This window comes from Sus scrofa, chromosome 13 (genome assembly GCF_054392235.1).
Source record: "Sus scrofa isolate SSC_HxYL_T2T_F1_AM1 chromosome 13, Sscrofa_HxYL_maternal_Yorkshire_Landrace_v2.0, whole genome shotgun sequence".
Classification (NCBI taxonomy): Eukaryota; Metazoa; Chordata; class Mammalia; order Artiodactyla; family Suidae; genus Sus; species Sus scrofa.
Genome location: NC_139395.1, coordinates 16,694,726 through 16,721,856, shown reverse-complemented (window position 1 = coordinate 16,721,856; position 27,131 = coordinate 16,694,726). Strand labels below are relative to the sequence as shown.

Here is a 27,131-nt window from a genome sequence, read left to right as displayed (position 1 = left end):
TCCAGCCAAAATCGACTTCCATGTGTTCACACGTGATTCTCTCTTACCCTTCCTCCTTCAACCCCAGGTCCAGGTTTATCCCAAGTATCACCATCTTTCCAGAATCTTTCCTGTAGTAACCAGTGCATACAGACCCCTATTACATTGACAATTAGCCTACTTATCCATCTCCACTACTAGGCTCTGAAGTCCTAAGTGTGGAAACCAGGGCTGATTGCATCCTGGTGTCTAATATAGTATCTACCACATAGTAGTTACTTAAAACATGTTTGATAAATAATAAATAGATCCTCATAAACCAAGATGCCTGAATTAAGTATATTGTTTTAATTTATAATGAAAAGTACAGATTATCATTACAAGAATGAGTCTAATGCTTCACAGTGCCTGACCCAGGTAAGTATTCAATATATATTTTGCCGAATTAATGAATCAATAAATGTAGAAGAAAGAACTTTGACAATGGTAAGGAAACATGAAAGCAGCATGAGATCAAGTAATGTGAGTCATTATGAAAGCAATGGAGCTCGCAGTTAGTGACTAGGAAGAGAGATAAAGAGCCTTAAGTCTGGGTTCTGCTCTGTAGGCTGTGGGGAACTCTCCACAGAATAACTGAAAGATCCCTCTGTCAGAATAATTGGGTGGGATGGAGTAGTGAAGGAGAAGATTGGATTTTTTTTGTGAGGGGGGGCAGTGCACAGGTGCAGCATATAAAAGTTCCCAGGCTAGGGGTTGAATAGGAGCTACAGCTTCTGGACTACACCACAGCTCACAGCAACACCGGATCCTTAACCCACTGAGCGAGGCCAGGGTCCAAAACCATGTCCTCATGGATGCTACTCAGATTCATTTCCACTGCACCAAATCAGGAACTCCCAGAAAACTGGATTTTGGAAGATCAAATAGAAGGCAACTTTAGTAACTTGGGGATTTGAGCTGTGCAAGTCTAGCTGCTTTGAGATCTGGAGACATTTAACATGGATCTTCCTAGGCTCATGGGAAAGTTGTTGACTTTTTTCCCAAAGGCTGACTAGGAATCAACAAGACTCCCAACGTTCCAGCACTGTCATGGTGTACTGCTCATGTGTTTAGGTTAGCTTAAGGGTTTCCCATATCTTCTAAGGAAAGTCATGACCAGTTTTTGGCTCCAAAAACTCATTCAAGCACATATGCCACCCACACTTCCACTTAAGTTACAGATGTTCCTAAAAATGCTCTGGAAATAAAGCAAAGAACACTGGCTACTTGCCCATCATTTCTCTGGTTCCAAAATCAAGAGTTGCACAGTGGGAAAAACTGGGGTCATTTTAGGCAACCACCCGCATTTATAAGATCCAAGGACTTTTCTTCTTTCTTTACCTTTTTGCTCTACTCTAAGTGAGAGGAAGTCTCATTCTTTGGATGTTGATCAAAGTTTGATCCAGTAGTGAAAATTAGTTTGGACATACATACAACCAGGACATAAGACAGAGTATTTCGAGATATCCCCAAACAATATGTTGGGGGTCTTGGCTTGTTGTTCAGGCAGTACTATCAAGTCTTTACATTATTGAACTGACATGATCACTGGTTACAACCTCTGGCAAAAATGACCAAATGATCTATTGTCTTTTGTTCATAAGCTTTCTAATAAACCCTAGGAGCCATTCTATCAAATTGGTATTTCCTATGGAGCTATAGTAAAAATGGGTATTGTTTGTATGTATGGCATACTTTTACAACTAGCTTCGGATGAACTGACAATTGGCTAGAAGCCATGCTAGCAGAACAATACCTGCCTCTTTCAGCAATGACCCCGGGATGAGAAAACTAGACTTGCGTTTGAAGTGTAATTTTACTAATATCAATGTGATATAAGGATATGAAAAGTTTACTTAATTTTCATCATTTTAGGTAAAAGCAATAGTAATTTGAGATGTTCCAATGTTTGCTTTAGGGGAGGGAGTTTCTAATGTTATCCCAGTCTCCCTTGAACCAAAGCCAAGGGACCCAGAGAAGAGTCACTGTTCTGAAGCCACCTGTCTTGCTGCTGCTCTGCCAAGCCTGTGAACCAGAACATGAATGCTCAATGAGGAGCATGAGAAAGAGGTTTTATCGTTTACATTTCACTGGGGAAGAAACTAAAACTAATGACCTGGACAAAATTACAGTTGGTGATGGTCTTGGTTATGTCCCAGGTTCTAGAGGAATCCCCAATGGGAACCATCTCTGTTTTGAACTTGTCATTTGCCAAGTTGACATTCCATCCTATAAAAGCATCCTCCTGGGGTGGACTGCCTGCATTCAATTCCAATTCTACCACCTACAAACCAGTTTGTTTGCCTTTAAAATTTTTCTTCTTTATTTATGATGACAGTAAGTAGCAAATTTTAAAAACAAATGCTCATAGTTCTCCTGGAGACAGACTGCCTCTGTCTTCCCAGTCTGCAGCTGCTGTTCCATTTGGGACCCTCTTTTCCCCGCTTTTATGCGTATCTTACACTGCAGATTTCAGTTTGGGCTTAATTTACCCAGGGAAGCTTCTTTTGGCCTTCCAAGTTTGAAGATTCTCTGTTCTCATGGCCACGCTTACCTCGTCCAGCAATTACCACCCTGTTTCCAGTCTCCACTTCTGCCTCCCCAACGAGATTTCTAGCTGAGAGCCTGACTTGGTTTTGCATCCCTAGCACTTAATAATAGCACACACTAGGTGCTCAACTACTTGTGAAACCAATAAATGAATAGACAAATGAATGGACAGTCATCGAGGAAAGGTCAGTGGACAATAGAATAAAGAATACTCTCCTTGGACCCTGAATTCCAAGTGGGGACCCCTCGAGCTCCCTTGCAAGAAGATCCCAGAACACAGACAGAGCCGCCAAGTGACAGCAGTTCCAAAGATAGGAGATGAACTGCAATCTTTACTACGCCTCAGAGCGCGCGCCCTGACCGTCGGTTGGGCACAAAGAAGGCGCGCAGCGAACGCCTCAATTTCCCCGCCCTCAGTTTCCTCCTGGGTGCTGAGTCAAGGGTCAAGCTTCCCCGTAAGGAGGAAGCTCCGCGGTGCAGTTACAGCCTCAGGAACCCCCCCAACCCACTTCCATCACTTCCCCGCGGCTGCGCCCCCTTCCCGGGGGACGAGCCCTGGGCCGGGGCCGCCGGGGCGGAGAAGGGTCGGCCCGGGGCGGGGAGAAGCGTTTATATAGCTGCGAGGAAGAGTTGGGAGCTGCCGCCCGTCTGCGGGACACCAGAAGCCTGAGGCTTCCCGCGCTACCTCTCGTCCCTTCCACGGTCCCTGAGGTCCCCCTCGGTCACCCGTTCGGCGGCACTCGCCGCTTCGCTGCGGGCGGAGCGGTGCGCTGCGCTCTATTCTGTGCGCTGCAAGGAGACGCTCCCGGGGCTTGGGAGGTGCAGGGCTGGGGGCAGCGTGGACATTTCCCCGAGGTAAGTGCTGGAGCCGCCGTCCGCTGGGCCAGCCAGAGCCAAAACTAGGTTTGCAAGTGGTCAGTGGCTGCATGGGAGGAGTGCGCCGGTTGGAGGGGGCCGCATGAGAACACCTGTAAAAGAAAGACGGGATGTCAGAAGCTCAATATCATCTGGTTCTGTTTTTCACCTCCTCCAAGCAGCATTAGCTGCTCTCACTGCGTCTTTCTTTGAGTTTCCCACATCCTCCTCTTGGAGAGCCCACTGCATGTTCTGTTGTCACTCTCTGCCCTGCGATCCTTGTCTACCACCGCACACGCAAGAGCTTCAGAGGCTAAGAGGTGCCCCACACAACACTGTCTCCACACCCATCACAGGGCCTGGAGTGCAACAGGCACCCAGGACTGCACCGGGAGCAGATGAATGGGGTTAACCAGACGGGGTCAGGAGAAGTCATTCCCAAGCCCATCCAGACCCAGCCTGTATATTTGTTCCTGCAATCACCCACATTTATTAAAGATGGTTGGAGTTTTATTGTTGGCTGAAAGGAGTGGAGAAGGCAGTAACAATCTGCCCTTTATGAAAGCCTAGTAACATTCTGCAAGGAGTGGACCCCCAACTACCTGGCTCACCGTCAACTGTGCAAATAATTTCGATGAGGGAAGGAGGCAGGCAGGAATAGGAAAAAGTGCCTTCCTGGCTCTAGGAAGTGATTTATTTCCTTCTGTGTCCTTTTGTGATGAAGATTTCTTACTTCTCTTTTTAGAAGTCTACCCTTTGGAGATATTTAAAGATGATAATTCCCAGCTGGGGGGGGATGTTTCCATAGGCAAAAAGGGTGGTGATGTCGATTAAGAATATCTGAGATGTCCGTAAAAATCATGAGACTTAAGATAGGAAGGATATTAGACATCTTTTGTTAAGAATTTCTACCGTTGCAGAATCAGCAGTCACCTTGCTTTTTAAAAGAAGGATCTATATTTGCTGACCACTATTTTTAATACAAAATTTCCAGTGTGGCATCATCTAAATAAAGTGCTTTAAAATGCATGGATGGCCTTGGCCTTAAAACGTTTTCACTTATAAAAGACGTTTTCAGAGATTATCATACTGAGTGAAGTAAGTCAGAGAAAGACAAATATTATATGATACCACTTATATGCGGAATCTAAAAAAAGGATACACGTGAACTTATTTACAGAGCAGAAACAGACTCACAGACATAGAAAACAAATTTATGCTTACCAGAGAATAAACAGGAAAGGGAGGGATAGATTAGAAGCATGGGACTAACAGATACATACCACTATATTTAAAGTAGATGAACAAGGAGGATTTACTGTATAGTACAGGGAACTATAGTCAGTATCTTATAACAACCTATAATGGAAAAGAATCTGAAGCTGTACTCTTGAAACTAACACAATATTGTAAATCAACTATAGTTAAAATAAAAAAATTGCTCACCTCTTCTAAAAAAAAGAAAGAAAGACGTTTTCAGGTTTCTTCCTCCTCCTTCATTTTATTCCAAAATATTAGAATGAAGAGAACCTGAAAACTTATCTTCCACTCAAAAATACATGTGTTTTGGACGTTGTGTGATGTGAAACAAATTTTATGAGATGCATGAAAGACTTTATAGTAAGCACTCATTGGAGAATCATCTTTAGCCTTTTTTTATTATTAATAAAAGACTTCTACTTTTACTAAATCCTCTTGTGAAACAATTCTCAAAAAAGACCATTGTTAAATATATTGTACTTGTATTTTCCACTTTTCACATTCTCTTCAGAATGTCTGAATTTCAGGAATGCTTGAATATTTGGAATATTTATCGAGAAAGGCTTTATCTATTTCTTTATTTGCCTGGACAGTGCCAAGAGCAGCTAATTAAGCCACCAGATGCTGGTCAGGCCACAGAATTATGAATAAAAGTTGGTGTATTATTTATTCATCCAAATACAGTGTACTACATAGTCCTGCTAGTATAATTGTATTTTTAAAATGACTGAAAATATCTTTTCTCTCAGTAAATATCTATTGCCCCTGAAATTTCTAAAAAAATATATGTGATTGCTAGGTATAACATTTGCAAATAAATAAAAGTGGTCCAGACTAATAAGGGTATATTTGTAACCAAAAACCACTAACTCTTACACTCCCGAGAATTAAGTAAGAAGATTAAATTTTTCTGTATTTCTGTGTTAAGACTTTTCCAGAATGATCAAAAGTTGGCCAAAATCTTTTTTTCTCCTGTCCTGACCTTTTCGTGGCTGTTTGTTATATTGGTTATTTAAAGCAGGAAGTGTGTTATCTTCGCTCTGAAACAGGTCAAGTTTCAAGTCATAGACTAGCTTGGACATCGGCTTAACCTCTCTTGAATTTTTCTACACCTGTCACAAGGGTGACCTCAGAGAGATGTGCCAGAAAAAAATAAGATCCTTATAAAATGCCAGGCATCAGTGCTCAGTAAATGAGGATGATGTTGATGGTGATAATTCTCAAGACTCAAGGCACGTAGAAGGGTTCCCAGTAATTCATTTCGTGTTGAGTTCAATTTTATTCCATGTTTTGACCTCACTGAAATACCTTGTTTCCATGGAGTATAACGCATGATTCACAGAAATACATAACTTGCCAAACATTGTACTCTCCTTTTCCCCTGGAAACCTTCCAGTTGGTAGAGATCATTTAAAGCAAGACCCATCACTTAGGCATGCTGCTGCCCTGGAAGAGATATTTGAGAGTGTGGCTCTTCTGATTTCACTCCATATCTCTGCATATCTTCTGTTTTACAGATTAGGGAAACTTTTCCTAGAAAAGTCAAATTGTTCATATAGTTCCAAAGCTTTGAAAAGTGAACTCAAGCTTTTATTTTCTTTAGAACATGGTTTTGTTTCTTTGTTTTTGGGGGGAGTGGGGTGAAGTGGGGGTTTCTTGTTTGTTTGTTTTCCTTTTTAGGGCTGTGCCTGTGGCACATTGAAATTCCCAGGCTAAAGGTCAAATAGGACCTGCAGCTGCTGGCCTACCACAGCCACAGCAATTTGGGATCCGAGCCGTTTCCGCAGCCTACACCACAGCTCTTGGAAGCATCAGATCCCCGACCCACCAAGTGAGCCCAGGGATCCAACCCACATCCTCATGGATACTAGTCAGGTTCGTAACCTGCTGTGCCACAGTGGGAACTCCTAAAGGTCAAACTTTTTAAATAAAGAAATAGTGGTTGCACAGACTTGGTCTCACACCCTCTCCAGATTCCTCACCTTCTTTCCAAACTTGTCATTTCTTGGGGTGACCCAAAGGCGCTGAAATTTGGAAGAGGTTACCATGCATAAAAATGGATACTGTTTGGCTGACATAAACTGTGTGTAGAAGAAAAGATCTGCTGTGTCTCTGGTATCCCTAGCGTTTCCCACAGTACCTGGCACTTAGTAGGTACTCAATGTGATAATGAAAAACTTAAAATTGCAAAAGTCTGACTGAAGTATGCTTTTCATGTCAATCTGGAGCAGAGGCACTTAGAAAATCCAGACAAGTTTAAAGAAGTGGTATCACCTCTGCTTGTGCCTTGCATCTGACCTTTGGTTTTGTTAAAGCAATAAATTGACTCTACACCTTACTCTTATCTGTTGTCTGGATTGACCAAGATAACCCTAAAAAAACTAACACTTTTTATGTTTCCAAGTCTCAGGAAATTTGCTGATTTAACTTTGCCAGGCAGAGAAAGTTTTCCCCCAAATATTCAAATAGCGGGCGGGGGGGGGAAAACAGCATACAGACTTACTCCATCTTATGAAAGTAAGCCTCACCATTCCCATCAAGTCACAAATATACATTTGTGAATATGTATACATAAATAAATATACATTTAACCATTGTTTCACCATTTATAATTAAGGATGGGGTATTGATTCGACTTGAACATATTTTTATAATACTTTAAGAGCTGTGTCCTTAATTTCAAAGGGGAAAAATTTTGCCAGAGTTAGTTGGCAAAGTCATCTGTGTTGGCTTGGAAACCCACAAGCTAAGCACTTATTGAGTCCTTTAAAAACAACTTGATTAATGTCTGGCAAGAGATAATGACTGAAATTCTCCGTTACATGAGTCCAAATACAATAGAACTTTGAAGATTATGATAGAGTCAGAGTCACATTTGGCTATTTTTGTTTGGTGGAAAAAAAAAAACCCACAGTGTATCAAATGGCCCATGAGCCATCTTTTGGTGCTCCTAACTCCCTGTAAACCAATAGGTGTAGATAACACTATAATCACATTTATTTCCACATTTCTATGGAATGTAATACTGGGCAGATGATGTTATATACATTGTAGCAGATTTCCCTAATGCTTAGGCTTTTCTCTTCTCCTCTGACTAGCAGAGGATATCAGAGCCCTACCCTCATTCCCTCTTGCATTTGCTGTTTCAGTGCTCTCTGTAGGCTTCTGACTACAAGCACTAGTGGAGTCCAGAGGCTTTCTCTGGCCTTGGGAGCATGGCTGACCCATGTGGAGGAGGCCAGAGGGGAGGGGCCTGGGACTTAAAAACCCTTGGGAGCAACCCTCATTCCACAACCATTGAAAATTGGTAATAAGTATCCTCAGCCTTCTCACGCCTTGGGGGAGGCCACTCTTGAGGCTGATCTATACATCCTTGCAGAGATGCCCGTGGGAATGAGCTCTAGCTGCCCAGAGTCCTCACCTGCTGCTTATTTGCAATTCTAGCTGGCTCTTTTCCCTTCCCATCTCACTTCCCTGCTCCTCTACCAGTGTGTCCAGGGATCCCCTTCTTAATAATCCACTTGCACAAATTCTTGTCCAGAGTCTGCTCTGGGGGAAACCCAACATACCACGAACTTGTTAGCAATGTCAGTAAAGGTAATGTTTTAGCTCTAACAGCCTGTAAATTCTGCTCTAGCCAAAAGGTGAATCAAGACTAGAATTCTTGCTTTCCACATTAGAGAACAGAATTGTGTCCCTGACTACTGCTGTGTCACTTGTGTCTGGATTGGTTAGCTTGTTGGTTATGTCCTGACCCTGAAGTCCCATCAGCTCACTGAGAAGTGCCATGAGGATGCAGAGGGAGATAACAGTGAGGGCTCAGCTTGATCCCATCATTAGAGAAATAGCACTTTGTATGGGTTAGAAGTGGCTCCAACACATGTCTTGTAAGGATGGAACTGGCCTCTCAATATTTCTGGTGGGGTTCTTATGACCCCACAACTTGGTCGCCATTTCCTTACCATATTAGGATTCTCCAATAGGATATACAGAGATAGGTACAAGAGGATATTAATTATAGGAATTGGCTCACACAATTATGGGGGCCAAGAAGTCCTATGACCTGCCACTTGCAAGCCAGGGCATCAGGAAAGCCAGTGATGTTATCAGTCTGAGTCTGAAAGTCTGAGATTCAAGAACCCCAATATCCAAGGGCACAAGTAAATGGGCATTACAGCTCAAGCAAAAACAGCAGATTTGATCTTGCTCCACTTCTGTGTTCTACAGGCCATTAGCAGGTTAAATGATGCCCCTTGCCTCAGTGAAAGTGGTCTTTATTAATTCTGTCACTTCAGATACTAATCTCTTCCAGAAGTACACACCCAGAACTGATATTTTACCATCTCATAGATCAGTCAACTTGACACATAAAACTTACCCTCACTTCTACCAATTATTTCCTAGTCTCCCTATCCCAAGCCAGACCTCTCCTTGGAACTCAGACCCAAGCATCTAACTGCCCATGAGACTCTTGAATATCTTCCACCAAATCCCAGGTTCTCTTCATATATCTTACCAACAAACCCTCCCCTCATTCTGCAAATGGCACAAGCCAAAAGTCCCACCAGAATACTTTGAAGTAGCCTTGAATCCCTGTCCCTCTCCCTAGCCTTCATCAACAAGCCTATCTAATTGGTCTCCACCTCTTACAATTTTATTTCCTAATGATTTCTGCAACCTCTTCTCCCTTCTCCCCATCATCTCTGCTCCAGGTTCCCAAATGCCATCTTCTCTTTCACCCAGACAACAACTGCCTCCTATGCTACCTCCCTGGCTTTAGTCTTGCTTCTCTTCTAGCATTTTCCATATTTCTGCCTGAGTGAGTTTCCTAAAACTAAACTCACCGCTAGTGAGTATGTCTGCTCATACTTTTCTCTGTTTAATATAAATGTTCTAGTGCCAGAGTTCCCATCGTGGCTCAGTGGTTAACACTGACTACAAACCATTGAAGTTGTGGGTTTGATCCCTGGCCTCACTCAGTGGGTTAGGGATCCAGCGTTGCTGTGAGCTGTGGTTTAGGTCACAGACGTGGCTTAGATCTGGCGTTGTTGTGGCTCTGGCATAGACTGACGGCTACAGCTCCGATTAGACCCTTAGCCTGGGAATCTCCATATGCCGTGGGTGCGGCCCTAGAAAAGACAAAAAAAAAGAAAAAGTTCCAGTGCCTTTGGATAATATCCAAAATTCCTATTGCGGTTGAAAATCCTTCCACCAACCAACACTTATTTATCTACTTCTCCTGCCTTTCTGTTTCTTTGACACCACTGCCAATCCCTCTGGTCTTTAAGGGGACCATGCTCTCTATCGCTGCCTGTCATTTGCATTTGGAATATCCTCTACCTAGAATAGTATTTCTCTAGGCTCCAAATCTGTCTGATTCCTCCTCTCCCTTTAGGGCTCAGATAATATGTGCATTCCTTGGGAAAGCATTACTGTACCATCTCTACTAGGTAAGATACTCTGTCTTGAGTCCCCACTGTACCCTGGGCTCCCACAGTTCCCACTGAACTATTATTACTTTGTCTTGTCATGTTCACCAGGCTATCTTCTGTGCTAACCATTTTGTGGACACGCAATAAATATCTACTGTAAAATAAGTAAGCTGAAATCAGCTTCCTCACTAGCTGATGATCAAGGGAAAGTCACATAAGGACTCTGAACTTTAATTTTCACATTTGAAATGGAAAACCTTAGCCAAGCACAGAGATTGAGAGGATTTGGTTAGTTGGTGCTGAATAGATGACAGTTCTTTTAGACTCAGAAGACAGGTATATTGCCTGAATTGACCCCGTATGCTGTGAGATGGCAAAGCCCACATTCCAAGATGTCTAAATTTAAAAGGCACTCTGAAGAAGAAATCAGAGGGAGGAAAGAGCGGGTAGCTGAAAGTATCCCACTTTCAAATTTTGCATGAAGTGTGAGTTTGGAAATAGGAGTGATATAATAACATCTAACGGAGTCTAATTCCCTCACACAATTTCTTCCAAATAATCCTGCCTCTTCTGGGAGTTTCAACATCTGCATTTCATGGATACATGCCATGAATTCAGTTTCTAAACTGAGGAGTTTTTTCCAAGAACTTTGGCTTAATACATTATTCTCAATTGCAGTTCCTCCTCAGTTTCCTCCTTTCTCCATGACTGCCGTCATGATCTGAAACACACCATGACACACCTAATTCTTGGGCCTCCAGGAACTGGTTGTGAAAATGCTCACAAACTCAGATGCACATTACTGGGTAGAGGGAAGCCCTAAACAAATTTCAGACCTACACTAGTCAATAATTCAGGCAAAAAACTTTTTAGATTTTAATAATGGGGAGCAAGTTAAACACATAATTGGACTGGAAATTAGGATAATACCACCTCCAGGAGCTGTCTGCACATGTTCAAGACTTTCAATTTTTTTATCTTTTTTTTTTTCCCTTTTTACTGCTGCACCTGTAGCATATGGAAGTTCCCGGGCTAGGGGTTGAATCGGAGCTGCAGTTGCCAGCCTACGCCATAGCCACAGCAACACTGGATCCGAGACCCACACCACAGCTTGCTGCAATGCTGGATTCTTAACCCACTGAGCAGTGCTAGGGATCCGACCTGCATCCTCATGGATATTACGTTAGGTTCTTAATCTGCTGAGCCACAACAAGAACTCCTAATTTAATTTTTTTTAATTTAAATTGAAATATAGTTGATTTATGATGTGTCAGTTTTGGGTGTTTGGCAAAGTGATTCAGATATATATGTATATAATATGTACTCATTGGTTATCTATTTTATATATGGTAGTGTTTATATTTTAACCCCAAACTCCCTCCCCTCCTTCCCTTTAGTAACCATATGTTTGTTTTCTATGTCTGTGAGTCTATTTCTGTTTTGTAAATAAGTTCATTTGTACCATTTTTTAGATTCCACATATAAACAATATCATGTGATATTTGTCTTTTGCTCCCTGGCTTACTTACTTAGTATGATAATCTCTAGGTCTATTCATAATCTCTAGGTTGCTGCAAATATTTCATTTTTTATGGCTGAATAATATTCCATTGTGTATATGTACCACATCTTCCTTATCTATTCATTTGTTGAGGTACACTTAGATTGCCTCCATATCTTGGCTATTGCAAATAGTGCTGCAGTGAACATTGGGATTGATGTATCTTTTTGAACTGTAGTTTTCTCCAGATGTATGCCCTAGAGTGGGATTATAGGATCAGATATTTCCATTTTTTAGTTTTTTAAGGAATACTTTTACATTTTATTTAGTAAATTACAAAATGGTGCATCTACCTAAGTTTATGGAAATCCAGTTTTCAAGTTCACTGGGCCATGGATGCATGCCCCACTCTAATACACAGAGTTTGTAAATCCCCTTTGTTTCTACATATCACAACAATTTTGTCACACATAGCCATTTGTAATTAACTATCATTGCACTAAGAAAACTGGAAGATGTGGTATATATACACAATGGAATACTACTCAGCCATAAAAAAGAATGACATGATGCCATTTGCAGCAACATGGATGGAACTAGAGAATCTCATCCTGAGTGAAATGAGCCAGAAAGACAAAGACAAATACCATATGATATCACTTATAACTGGAATCTAATATCCAGCACAAATGAACATCTCCTCAGAAAAGAAAACCATGGACTTGGAGAAGAGACTTGTGGCTGCCTGATGGGAGGGGGAGGGAGTGGGAGGGATCGGGAGCTTGGGCTTATCAGACACAACTTAGAATAGATTTACAAGGAGATCCTGCTGAATAGCATTGAGAACTTTGTCTAGATACTCATGTTGCAACAGAAGAAAGGGTGGGGGAAAAATGTAATTGTAATGTATACATGTAAGGATAACCTGACCCCCTTGCTGTACAGTGGGAAAATAATAAAAAAAAAAGAAAACTGGGTATATTGATAGTTAACAGTGTTGTCTATGTTTGAAACCCACCTCATAAATCCAGAATTATGTATCCCTAGATGCAAAATACTTTAGACAGATGCTTTTTTCCCCCAAAGTTTGAGGGTTTTCATTTATCTCTTCATTTCTTTCTCTCTAGTTCCATCACATCTTTCGATTTCTTCATGGAGAAAGTTGCAATTAGGCATAAATATTCCATTGTCATCTCAACCAGCAGCTCTGAAAGGGGTTAAGCTGGGTAGTGTTTTGGACTACAAAGGAGAGGTTGTGATTCCATATTTGCATATCTGCTAACCTCCTCACTGAGAATGGTGAAGTCTGCCCTGTATTCTGAGTTGCAACCAGGCCACCAGCTTCAGTCAGTGGCCACAGGTAACTGGGCAAGAACCATTCAGGTAGAAAGAGATGGTTGACTCAGATTTTTTTTTCACACAGTAGATTGTTGATTACTGCAACGCTCTATATCAGTCAACTCATCATTTATTAAGCACTTTATATATTTTATCACATTTAACCCACAACAACCCGATGAGGAAAGCGGTGCTGTTAGTATCCCCTTCCGCTGATGAGAGTCCGAGATTTCAAGGTGCATAAATTGCCCAGAATCACCACTGGCCAGTGGGAAATTTGAATGCATCTATTCTGCTGGGTCAGATAGAAAGTGTGTGCTTCTAAAGCCTAGAAACTTCTAATGCTGATGCTAATTTAGGTCCCTGCGTGGTCATAGTAATAGTTCAGAAGTCAGGTTATTCAGAGTAAGAGGAATTTTTGACTCCATATTATTGATGGGAGGGAAGAAAAGGAAAGCACTAAATTCAAAGACATAAAATCTCAAAGTAGTGATGTTGGAGTAGCTACAAAACTTACTGGACTGAATCTCTGTCATTTGAAATTGGCTTTGATTAATATTTTCAAAAGTTCATTCTCATTTTGTTGTTTGAATGTTCATAGGATTCAAGAATTTCCCAGCAAAAGTGAGGCTTATGAATCTTTTCAAGTATATTTTGTAGGAGTTCCCATTATGGCTCAGCAGAAACGAATCTGACTAGTATCCATGAGGACACAGGTTCTATCCCTGGCCTTGCTCAGTGGTTAAAGATCTGGCTTTTCTGTGAGCTGTGATGTAGGTTGCAGATGTGGCTCAGATCTGGTGTTGCTGTGGCTGTGGTATAGGCCAGTGGCTACAGATCTTCTTCCACCCCTAGCCTGGGAACCTCCATATGCCGCAAATGCAGTCCTTAAAGAAATAAATAAATAAAATATGTTTTGTAAACAAAAGTGATTGCTTCTTCCTCCACCTTTCTCCACAATTAAAATCTTTAAATGACTTCCCACTAATCTTGGGATAAACACAGTATTTTTTTTCTTGTTGGAATCATTTTAATATTTAAATACAAAGCGTGAGCACCGACTTTCTCTTTTAGATACACGCACACAGATTTAACAGGTAAAATATGCAGAGGAAATGAGCTCCTGCTCTGTCCTCCACAGTCCCCATCTTGTGGTTGAATCTGCTGCCAGCCCTCCCTCTAATATAAATAGAAATTCACAGTGGCTGCTTTACAGGAGAGCTATGAGGCATTGTGTATTTTATATTCTGTGCATTCCATTCTTAAAAAACAAAGAGCTGTTAATGGTCAGGGTACATCCTTCCCAATGGCATTAGTTCCTACCCCACAATGGGATAGTGAGGGATCTTCCAATCAGGAGTAATTTAGTAATGGGGTGGGATGGCCAGAGCTGGCATAACCATCTGCAGTGCTGCACTTTGCTTGCTATCAGAGTGAGGACAGAAGAAATATGTCAGGATAGGAGGGCACATCTGCAAGTTTGGAGTCTCTCCATGAGACAGTGTGGGGAGAATTCTCTCCGCCAGGTTTAGATAGATCAATGTGCCAAAGTTTAAAAAAAAAATCCAATAGTCAAACACCATTGCATTTTCAAATTTCTCCCACCAAGACAGGTCAAGTATGGCAGTGACAAACTGAATCCTTCCAGGAAGTGAAGGTAGAGCCCCTCGCATTCCTCATGACAGCCCTGTATTAGGCCCTAGAAGTATCTGCTGTTGCTGCAGGTGATGCTGTTGCTCCATCTGCAACCTCTCAGTCTCAAAGACGACAGGAAGAACCAGGATCATGAAGGAAGTGATTCCAACCCACAAGACTGCCCTGGAAAACCTGTACATTTTTTGAGCCATGAAGAGGGGGAGATCAAAAGTGGCTCCAGCTGTGGAACAGACCCTCTCCAGGAACATCTCCGTCAGACCACACAGTCTCTCCCACAGGGTCTCATCTAGCTCATTGTCACCATTGTCTTCCTCCTCTAGCTCATCCTCAGGCTTCTCAGCCTCACCTTTCAGGAGCAATTCACCTGGGGAGAGGGGAGCCTCAGGGTCGGCGGCGGTGGCAGCCATGGCTGTCTAGAATTTTTTTAATTTAAAAAAATTTTGGAGTTCCCTTTATGGTTCAGTGGATTAAGACCCTAACATTGTCTCTATGAGGATGCAAGTTTGATCCCCGGTCTTTCTCCGTGGGTTAAGGATCTGGTGTTGCTGGCACTGCTGCAAGATGTAGCATAGGTCACAGATGTGGCTTGGATCTGGCATTGCTGCAGCTATGGTATAGGCTGGCAGCTGCAGCTCCATTTCAACCCCTAGCCTTGGAACTTCCAAATGCCGCAGATGTGGAAAAAAAATTATTGAAGTATAGTTGATTTATAATGTTTTGTAATTTCTGCTGTATGGCAAAGTGATTCAGATACGTGTGTGTGTGTGTATTCTTTTTTACATTCTTTCCCATTATGATTTATCACAGGATATTGAATATAGTTCCCTGTGCTATACAGTAGGACCTTATTGTTTATCCATCACAGATATAATACTTTGCATTTGCCAATCCCAAACTCCCCATCCATCCCTCCCTCTACCACTTCTTGGCTACCACATATCTATTCTCTAAAAGAAATTATTAATAGATCCTGCAAAGCCAAGCAAGGCCTGGCTACTTCTTTTCCCACCTCACCAATTGCCATGCTCCCCTGTGCTCTGTGTTTTGTTTGTACTGGACTTCCTTTTTCCATGACCACTCTATTCTCCTTACTCCCCCAGGACTTTTGCAGGAGCTTTCCTCCCTCCTGGCATACCACACTCCTTTTGGCCTGATTAACTCTCACCATTCTTCCAGATATCACCTTAAGCAGAGACCCCCAAGTAAGTCTTTCCTGACCTCTGAGTTCATCAATTCTCTTTTTTTATGCATCATCAGGGTGTAGAATAATTCAACACTTATTGTGAGCACCTTTTCATGTACAAGCCTTATTTTAAGTGCTGGAAAACAAGAGGGACAAAGTCCCACGTGCAGGGAGGATATAAATAATAAAGTCAACAAATGTGTATTATTAAATGCTAGGGGGAAACAGGTGTTTAATGGGGTAGTGGCTGACTGTAAGGAAGTGGGATTTTTTTAAATGAACTATAGTTGAGTTAAAATGTTGTGTTAGTTTGTTTCAAATATACAGCACAATGATTCAGTTATTCGTGTGTGTGTGTGTGTGTGTGTTCCTTTTCAAGTTCTTTTTCCCTTATAGATTATTTCAAGATATTTAGTAGAGTTCCCTATGCTATATAGCATATATTTTGTTTGTTTCTTATAACAACTTTGTTGTTTCTTATTTTATATATAGTAGTGTGTACATGTTAATACCAAATTCCTAGTTTATCTCTCCCCTCTTTCTCTGTTAAGTTTGTTTTCTATGCCTGTGAGTCTATTTATATTTCGTAAGTAAATTCACTTGTATCATTTTTTAAAATTCCACATTCAAGTGATATCACATGATTTGTCTTTCTCTGTTTGACTTACCTCACTTAGTATATAATCTCTAGGCCCATCCATGTTGCTGCAAATGGCATTATTTCATTCTTTTTATGGCTGAGTAATATTCCATCACCACATCTTTGCTGTCAATGGACATTTAGGTTGTTCCCTTGTCTTGGCTATTGTGAATAGTGCTGCTATGAACATAGGAGTGCATGCATTTTTTTGAATTGTAGTTTTGCCTGGATATATGCCCAGGAGAAGGATTGCAGGATCATATGAAAACTCTGTTTTTAGTTTTTCAGGAACCTCCATACTGTTGTCCATAGTAGCTGCACCAATTTACATTCACTAGGATGTTACTTGGATCGGGTGGTCAGGAAGGCGTCTCTGAGGAGCTGACATTTGAGCAGAAACCTGAGTGAACTTGGGAGCAAAATGAGGCTGCCTGAGGAAAAGGACATTTCCAGGCAGGAACAACATTGGCATGAGAAAAGCAAGGAGGCCTAAGTAGCTGGAGTGGAGGGAAAGAGAGGGAGACTAAAGAAACTGAGATCAAATCATGGGGCTGGAGAGCCTTGTGGGCTATGCATGTGCTATTAGAATCTATTATAGGCCAGATGGAAAGTCATTGGAGACTTTGAACATGGGGATATTGATTGAATGTATGGTCTTCAAAGATGGCTCTAATCCCTAATGACTATATTAAGGGCAAGAAGCAAAATGTGATCTGTTAATGCTGTGATCCAGGCGAGAAGCAATGGTGTGCTTGTGGGTGGGAGTGGTGAGATGTGAAGGTACTATTGTCCAGACTCACCGATGGCTGGGCTGTGGAGCTTTAGGGAAACCTCTCTCCTTTACAACATATAACAGTGATGTGACTTTACACTGATGTCATTCTTTCAAAACTACATTGCTCCCTCAATGGACTGGAAGATCCATAAGGACAAAGACCACATCTGGTTTTACTCTTGGCTGCCCACTTGCCACCTACACAGGGCCTCACATACATAAATGAAAGGATTTTTTTTAAAGTGTATAAAAACCACTTAGTTTACAGATGAGGAAAATGAGTCTCTGAGAGTTTAAGTTAAATTGGCCCAGGGCCTCTCAATCTGGACTAGAACCCATGTCCCTACGCTCCTCATACTTTACCTTCTGCAGCAGAGCCCCTACCAAACTCTATACTCCTATTTAAGGGAGAAAGCGATTAACCAAAATATATTTCACTCCTAATGGGTGATTCATCTGATTAGCCAGGCAATCAGGAACCATACATTCTAGTCACCTTTGAGGCTCTACTGGGGCAACTTGAGTCTGTGACTATTCTTCTCTTTATTTGAGCTTATTTTCCTCTCCAGAAAAAAAAATCATTGATCTTATCTCAACATTTTTATTAAATTTGTCTCTTCAATTTATTTATTTATTTTTATTGCAGTGTAGTTGATTTACAATATCATGTTAGCTTCAGGTATACAGTACAGTGTTTCAGTTACACATACATACATACATATGTGTATTATATATATATTCTTTTTCAGATTATTTTCCCTTATGAGTTATTACAAAATATTGAGCATATTTCCTTATGCTATACAGTAGGTCCTTGTTGGTTATCTATATAGTAGTATGTATATGTTAATCTCAAACTCCTAATTTATCCCTCCCCCCTTTCCCCTTTGGTAACTATAAATTTATTTTCTATGTCTGTGGGTCTGTTTCCCACAGTATGTTTTATAAGTTTGTTTGTACCTTTTATCTCACTATTGGGAAATGTTATGCCTAGGACCAGAAAGAAGTTAACCTAAGCCATCTGACTTGTGCTCTGTTTTAAAAGACATCCTCAGGCAAAAGTAGCTGTTGTGCTTAATTTCCATACAAGAATTTAGCCATTCAAAAAAATTCATTCCCCAAGGGCATTTTGGGAAAAAAAATCAATTGAGGCAAGTTGTGATTGAGAGGGAAAAAGGAGTAGAATGCAATTAAGAGTTTCCTTAGTTCACTTGGAAGGGAAAAGCTGTCTGAAACGTAACTTGCTGAAGCAATGATCACATCCTTGGACCTCTGCATTTCTAATTAAATTCCTGATATGCATATGTTTCATTTAATGAACATCTGGTAAAATTGGATCCTTACTCTGCAGAGGTTTACCAAAGCACGTCAGTGTTTCTGTGTGATTGAATACTAATATTTAACCCTGGAATACAAAAAGAGGGAATTAAATTTAACCTAGTTGCTCATTGTCGGGGACCTCTACACTGCTCCCTTCCCTGTCTGCATAGTAATTGGTTCTGTTCTTTTCCATGTTGACTGAGAAAACACATACACACAATGTAAGAACTGTGAGTTGAGTTTTATTCAGTGCCAGGGGGACTATGGCCTGGGAGATAGCCTCTCAAATAGCTCTGAGGAATTGCTCTGAAGAGAGTGTGTGTGGGGTTAGAGTGGAGGCCACCTGATGGAGACCAGTAAATATGTGATTTTAGCCAAGGAGTACATGCAACCCAGCATGCATCTTGGTAGAAGGTGACTGCTAGTCATGAGGAACAGATGCTTGAGTTAATGATTTTAATGCTTTTCCAAATATGAGAAGATGCAAGGATCTGGGTTCATAAAAACTTCTCCTGATCTAAGGGCCTGTTTTGTCTGTTTTCTCAAAACACAGAGTGTTTCATTCACTTCTTCATCCTTGAGCTCCTTTCAGATTGGACTGTAGGTCAGCAACAGCAGTGGCAAATGACTTATTCCTTGTAGAACTGCTTGCTGGGCAGTATTCCTTTGGTTTACACCCACCAGATCACTTCAGGGTTACCTGCCTTCTCTTTCCATTGCCTCCTCTTGGAAGCACAGCCAATGGCTTATACCTTTCGGAGCTCTTTCTTGTACACTGAGATCCAGCCTCCTCCCTTGTGAAGCTTCCTGTCTGGCGGGGGCGGGGTGGGGGAGCGTTCGAAAGATAAACACTCCAATGAAGGCTTAATCACAGATTTAAGACATGCTCTGAAGAAAAATAATAAGGTGCCATGAGAGAACCATATAAGTGATCTAATTCCTGAGGACAGGAGAGGACCTCCCTGAGAAAGTAGCATTGCAATAAAGACCTGCAGGATGAGACTGAACAGGAGCTAGGGTAGAGGGACAAAAAAGTGGCCAGAAGGAATGGCAGTAGGCAGGGCATCTCAAACTTTGATGTGCACACACACCACCTGGAGATCTTGTTGTACTGTAGATAGATTCACTAGGGCTTGGGGATTCTGCGTTTCCTGGAGGCTCTGACGGGGCTCTGCTGGTGCTGATGGTGCTGAGCTAAGAACCACACTCTAAAAGCCAACTTTGGGCAAAGTCTGGCAAAAAGTTTTTGTAAGAAAGATATTAGACTTTGTGGGTCCTACTGTCTCTGCTGCAGCTACTCCACTGTGCCATGGTGATGAAAAAGCAGGCTAGATCATACATAAATGTATGGGTGTGGCTGTGTTTCAATAAAACTTTATTTAGCAAAACAGAGTCTAATTTGGCTCACAGGCGGTAGTTTTCTGAGCCCTGCTATAGGATCAGGTGGTGTCTGTTCTCAGTCTTGGCTGTACATTCAATTCACCTGGGGTTTTGAAAAATTCCCACCATGTTCCTCAAACTCCAGTTTAACATCAAAATCTCTGGGAATGGAGCTGAGGACCTGGTAGAGTTGAAAAGCTCCCCAGATAATGATGCTGAGAGGCACTGTGGGCCTTAATTTCATTTAATAATCCTATATTCTTATAGCATTAGGACAAATGTAAGGCAAAAAACTGTACTTTCCTTAATTCTGAGATACCATCAGTTAACCAGTAGCTTTCAAGGAAAAGGAAAAAAAAACAAACAGGAATATATAAATCTGTAATAACATTCATCCTGATTGTATGGTTAAGATTGGGAGCAGGGGAGATGCATGTGCCCTTTGAGTACAGGAGATATGGTATTTTCATTTCTATTACACAGATGAGGAAGATGAGGCCCCAAAAGACGTATTGTACAGTTTGTATGATGATGTGCCAAGGAGATGTAGGCAAAATATGGTGACTTATCTTCTCAACTGCCATTAGTTCCCTAAACATAAAGCCCCTCCTTCTGCTTTGGGCCCCTGCAGATATCTACCCTAGGCATGCCTCCCCTCCTCCTTGGAGTCCCCCGTCTAATTGTTGCTTCTCCCTCAGGTTCCAGTTTAGCCCCCAACCACCACCACCCTTCCTCTGCAGTGTCTTCCCTGGTCCCAGGCCCAGGGTAGGGGCCCCTGCTGGGAGCACTTCCAGTCCTTAGAGGTTTCCCATCAAAGCCTGGTCTCTTTCTGTTTAACAGACTTATTCTCAGGCCCCAGAGAAGTCATGAGGTCAGGGACCGTGACTGCCTAGTCATCATTTTATCTCTATCACCTGGTGTAAATTGTGATTTTTTTATAATGGATATTTTGGTCTTCATCCATGGCTCCTAGCTCACAGCTCCCCAAACCCTGGGAATTTCCTGAGCAATCATAAGAATTGGAACATTTTTTGCCATAGTATTTGTTCTCTGACCCTCATTCCTGAAATGGCTTTAGAGCTATCAAGGTGAAATGGGTGTCTTGTTACTCATAATAAGCCCCTTCCCACCACAGCTGGGTTTATGTTAACGAAGTGATTTTCAGAAAACCCCTAAAGATGTACTGGTTGCCAGGGGAACTGACTTTGAATACAAAGTTGTAACTTTCAGTCCCACCCCCTGATTTCCAGGGAGGAGAAAGCACAGCTGCAAACCTGGACTTGTGATTGAATTTTGAAGCTGGGGGCAGGGGAGGTTGGGGGACTGAGCCCTTAATCTCTGGGCTCTGAGACTATCTCCAGGTAGATGGTGTCAGAATTGAGCTGGACTTTAGGCCACCTGGTGATGTTAGATCATTGTTTGAACGTGTAGAACCCCTAGCACAAATCGGAATCAGTGACCAGATCTGATACCCCCAATGTACAACAGGGTCTCTGAGGTATTTGGAACACATGCACTCTGGCCCAGTCCTGTTCATCATTAACTTAAAGCAGAGCTCAGCACAGTGATTTAGACTATGGATCCTCAAAGTGTGGTCCCCAGGCCTGTCACATTGGCATCACCTTGGAGATTGTTAGAAGTGCAAATCCTTGGGCCACGCCCAAGCTAACCGACAGAGTCTTGGGGTTGGACCCAGACGTTGGTTTCAGTCAGCCCTTTCAGTGGTTCTGTGTGAGGACCACAGGTTAGAATATAGGCTGTGGACTTTGAAGCCAAAAGTCTGGCTCTGTTGCTTCAGAACTCTTTGACTCTGGGAAATTTCTTTCTGGGCCTCAGTGTTCTCCTCTATGAAATGGAGATAAAAGAAATAATAGTAGCTGCCTCAAATGGATTTACAACACTGAGCTGTTAACACAGCATCTGCTCACAATAGGTGCTCCAAACAGCTCAACCCTTAGTAGGATTCGCTGTGCAACCATGGCAAAATTCATTAACTTTTCTGAATTTGACTTCCTTTATCCTTAAAGTAGGTATAAAATGTTTGCCTCTCGGGGTTTTGAAAGTTAAAAGTGTGTGATGATTAATAGTACGTGTCAACCTGGCTGGTCATTATTTGGTCAAACAGCCATCAAGATTTTGCTGTGAAGGGCTTTTTAAGAAGTGACTAGCACTTAAATCAGTAGACTTTGAGGAAGTAATATGGGGGCGGGGGTGCCTCATCAGGATTTCTTAACTTATATGGTTTCCCAATTATTAACATTTGAGCCAGATGATTCTTCATTGTAGAGGACTGTCCTATGTCTCATAGGCTATTGAGCAGTATACCCAGCTCTACCCACTAGATGCTATGGATCTACACCTCCTCCAACAGCAATAAATATTAAAAAATCTCTCTAGACATTGCTAATTGTCCCATGAGGCAAGATCTCCTCCAGTTGAGAAACACTGGTGTAAATAACTATGAAAATATAGGCACATCCTTCCCATTAAAGTGGTTACCCACCACTCTAAAGTAGCCACCACACTCTAACCTTCTCCCATCCAAACAAATTTATCGCTTTCCATAAAATCAGGCTCAAAACCCACTGCCCACAAAGGTGGCCCTAATAGTCCTCCCTCCTCCAGAGACCCCTTCTATGCCTGGCTTTCCCTGTGCACACTTCACTCGATCACACTGTTTTCTGGTGGTCTTTTCATAGCCTCACATAGGTGTACTTTGCCCATTTCCACCAAACCTCCCTGCAGAAAAGGGCAAGCCCTGGTAAGAGGAGCAGATAATTGTATCTGAGTCCAAATCCTGCTGTTTGCCGACTCGTGACCTTGGGATAGCCACTCATTCTTCCTCATTTTCAGTATTAACATCTATAAAACAGGAAGTGTTGTCTCCTTCATTGAGTAGTTATAGAGTACAAGCACTTTTAAACTACATCACTTATATCTGGAATCTAATATATGGCACAAATGAGCCTTTCCACAGGAAAGAAAATCATGGACTTGGAGAAAAGACATTTGGTTGCCAAGGGGGAGAGGGAGGGAGTAGGATGGATTGGGAATTTGGAGCTAATAGATGCAGATTATTGCCTTTGGAATGGATTAGCAATGAGATCCTGCTGTGTAGTACTGGGAACTATATCTAGTCACTTATGATGGGGCATGATAATGTGAGAAAAAAGAATGTATGCATGTATGTGTAACTGGGTCACCATGCTGTACAGTAGAAAATTGACAGAACACTGTAAACCAGCTGTAATGAAAAAAAAAAAAAACCTTATATATAAAGAAGAAAAATCCCCTAGAGTCAAATTACCTGATTAAAAGGTAATGATAAAATCAAGTTTATTAAAATTTTTTTAAAAAATAAATAAAAAACTAAAAATAAAGGATTCTCCCCCAAGAAAGAAAAACCATGGCTTTTATACTTTTTTCTTCTAAGAGAATAGCCAGTACAGAGGGGGTTAGGATGAAATATGACCTTGAAAAAAAAGGTACATGTACAAATACATACATGAGTTTGCATATCATATTTTGCATTTGGTTTTATTTTCTTCTTTAAAGTAATGTAAGCAAGGTCCTTTCTGTGTTCCTCTGAGATTAATACATAAATTACCTAACAGGGCAGTTGCCAAGGCAATGCAGTTTGCATAGTTATTGACATTAAGTCCCTGGAAGTGATGGCACTCATCAATATTTCCACCTACCCCCATTGTCTATATCTTTATTTTTTGAGGAAGCAGCCATGCTTGAGACCAAATATTTGTCCTTCAGTACTGGCTGAGGCATTCCTCTTTCAGAAAAACCATCTCTGCACCACTCGGTCCTCTGGCTGCCAAGGCACCAGATGATGCTTTTCTGACTTCCCACAGCCCTCTGGGCTTGCCCACCTGTATCATAGCATATCATTTGCCTTCCTGTCTCCCCTATCAGACTGTGAGTTCATGAGATGGAGGGCTGTGTTTCTGGATTGTGTGTTCCCAGGGGCTTGTGCACAGTGTGGCCAAAGGAGATGGACGCATTCATGAGGACGACGATGGCTCATGTGCCCACTGCCTATAGGATGGCCCCACTTCCCTGGTGGATGGACACTGAAAACTCAGCCTTTCCAAAAAAACTAAGCCTAGATCTTCCTTCCTATGGCAGTTACCTAATTTTTAAAACAAACCATTTCAAAACACAGTGTCCTGAAAATAAAAATTTATCTCTCATGATTCTATGGGTTGACTGGGCTCTCCTGGGCAGTTCTTACTCAGGGTCTTGGCCAAATGGTGACGGGCGCTGGAATAATCAGAAAGCTTTTATCAACCATATGTCTGACACCAGACTAGGACAACTGGATCATCTGAGAGCTTGCCATATGTTTCTTTTTTCCCCACTTAACTCCTCCCCAAGGCAAGCTTGAGCTTCCTCATAATATGGTACAAAGAGTATGGTGGTCCCAGAATAGTGCAACTTTGTACGTGGCAATTGGGGGCTACTTCTCCAAGTTCTCCGTGTGCCTGGATGAAAGCTTCAGCCATCTTAGACATAGCACTGAAAGTCTCAAGACATCAATTCTGCCACATTCTACTGATTAAATAAGTCATAAGGCCAACCCAGGTTCAAAGGGATGGAAATTAAACACCCCATCCCCCTGCCGCAATGGAAACAGTAGCAAAGAATTCTACCACATTTTCTAACACACTTAGTTTCTTGTCCCTGCCAATTGTTCTTTTGTATTCTTACATCTCAGAAATTTTAAGGGAACATATAGTGGAATGAAGATAGGAACTCATTTATTTGCTATTTTGGAATACCTTTAGCAAATTGGTTTTCATAAGACATGAACATTCTCTTTTCAAGAGCCTGTTGGTTCCTTCTCAATTCCTGCATTGTATTGTTCAGCATTCTGTTTTCTTCTGTTATTCATGAACTACAAAGAATAATGTAATAAATATTCCTGATCCAGATTTAATACTAACATCATGAAATATTTCTTTCAGATCTTGTTAAAGAAATAAAATATTCAGATGGGGTTGCGTCCCCTTGCCTCATCCTGTTTTCCATTTTGCCTGCCCAGAGGGAACCACTGTTTTAAGTTGATTTGTGTTATTCCCAGATTTGCTTTAATGTACATATGCTTAAAAATAGTATGTTAGTGTGTTTTTATCAATTTTATCTCAATAGCGTTTTACTTCTGGGAATTCTTCCCTAATCCTCTTATCTAGGAATGGGAGCCCTGCTCTGTGTGTGTAGGTCATGTCAACCAACAACTAGTTTTCTCACTCTGTTTTGAAATGTATTCCTATTAAAGCATATAGAGCTAAATTTTTCATTTAATGCTTGAATGAATACAGATTCATTTAATTATTCCATTCTCCTCTTCTTGAATATTTAGGTGATTTTGCCATTTTTACAAACATTCATAGAAGTCATTTTGTGCACATGGACCAGAGTTTCTCCAGGGTGTTTACTTGAAATGAAATTTCTGAAGCATCTTTAATTTTTACCAGAGGTTGCCCAATGTCTCTCTAAAGTTAGTATATCAAATTAGATTCCCACCAGACACAAAAGTGAGCTCTGATTTCCCTACATTCTTTTCAACCCTTTGTATTGACAGTCTCTTTAATGTATGCCAGTCTAATAGGAAGGAAATGGTATTTTGTCTACCTCTTCAGTTTTCTTTTGGGTTTAGTAGTTTCTTATTGATTTATAGAAATAGTTTATAGGAGTTCCCGTCGTGGCGCAGTGGTTAACGAATCCGACTAGGAACCATGAGGTTGCGGGTTCGGTCCCTGCCCTTGCTCAGTGGGTTAACGATCTGGCGTTGCCGTGAGCTGTGGAGTAAGTTGCAGACGCGGCTCGGATCCCGCGTTGCTGTGGCTCTGGCGTAGGCCGGTGGCTACAGCTCCGATTGGACCCCTAGCCTGGGAACCTCCATATGCTGCGGGAGCGGCCCAAGAAATAGCAACAACAACAACAATAACAACAACGAAAGACAAAAAAAAAAAAAAAGAAATAATTTATAGACTCTGGATATTAATCTCTTGTTAGTTCAGTATACTGCTCCTCTAGTTTCTTCTTTCTTATATATGATGTATTTGGTCAACATTTACCATTTTGATGTACTTACATTTACTCCTTTCTATCTATACCTTATTGCATCTCCCTTAAGAATTTCTTTCAAAGTCGTAATGGTTTTGGTTTCTATTTTGGTTTGTATTGCTTTTAGAAAGTCTTTGGTTTGATCAGATTTTAACCTTAATAAACATCTATGCTTTTCTTGAATAATATGCCCCTCCCATCTTCCATATTATTCTTGTTGACTATTTTAGTTAGGCTTTACTTTAAAACACCCCAATGATTTATTATTTTCTTCCACAGTCAGTACTGTGATGGGGATGAAGAAGTTATGTAAGGAGACATGATTTTCAGTAAGGTATTGACCAGAAGTCTAAGATACATAAACATCTAAGCAAAGTGAGGATACAGAACATACAAAGGTGATGGGGTAGAACACATTTGTCCTGCTCAAGAAAAAACAAGATCAGTGAAGCTGGAGTGGTTTAGGGGAGGGGGAAGTAAGAAGGATATGGGTCAGAGGATTTAGGACACAGACCCTGCAGGGCCTGGACAGACATGGTCAGGAATTTTGGGTAGATATATGAAACGATCTCGTTTTTAAGTTTAAAATAAAACACTCTAGAAGAATCTGCCGTTAGGCAAAAGTGGAAGCAGGGAATCCAATAAGGAGGCTTTTGCCACAATCCAGGTGAGATGACGGATTGAGCAGAAGTGAAAATGGGGTTGACTCATGGCTGGGTCTGAGATCTACCTTTTGCTGTTGTTTTTTCAGCTGCACTCACAGCATATGGAAGTTCCTGGGTCAGGGGCCAGAGATTGAATCTGAACCACAGCTTCAACCTATCCCACAGCTGTGGCAATGCCAGATCCTTAACCCACTGTGCCACAATGAGAACTCCTAAGATCTACTTTTTAAAATAAAAACACTCTTGCTTATGGGTGTGAAAGAGGAATCAGTGAAAACTCACATGGTTCTAGTCTTGTCCTTTACAGAGATGGCAGCTATAGTCAATGTGTATCATTTAACAGTTCATTGTTCTTTAATTACTGTATTTGTTGCAGCTCACCAATTATATTGTAGGTCTATGTTCCTCAACATAGGCAAACACTATATTCACACTTGGTAGATTAGTTGATTCCACTTCTATCAGTTAATAGCTATATGA

General features: G+C 41.4%; 1 protein-coding gene and 1 pseudogene across 10 annotated transcripts in view; one reads left to right on the top strand and one right to left on the bottom strand.

The window, feature by feature from the left end:
* The first annotated feature begins 3,207 nt into the window (after positions 1–3,207).
* COL6A6 (collagen type VI alpha 6 chain) overlaps positions 3,208–27,131 on the top strand; it is a 169,495-nt gene continuing 145,571 nt past the window's right edge. For 7 of the 10 annotated variants that reach the window (XR_014825031.1, XR_014825030.1, XR_014825035.1 and 4 more), the window contains exon 1: positions 3,208–3,423. The gene's annotated coding sequence lies outside the window, so the exon portion shown is untranslated. Of the gene's footprint in view, positions 3,424–15,710; positions 15,813–27,131 lie in introns of all 10 variants that reach the window. The other 3 variants (XR_014825033.1, XR_014825032.1, XM_084991765.1) reach the window with 1 other exon arrangement.
* LOC100739656 (mitochondrial import receptor subunit TOM22 homolog pseudogene) lies at positions 14,408–15,017 on the bottom strand (annotated as a pseudogene).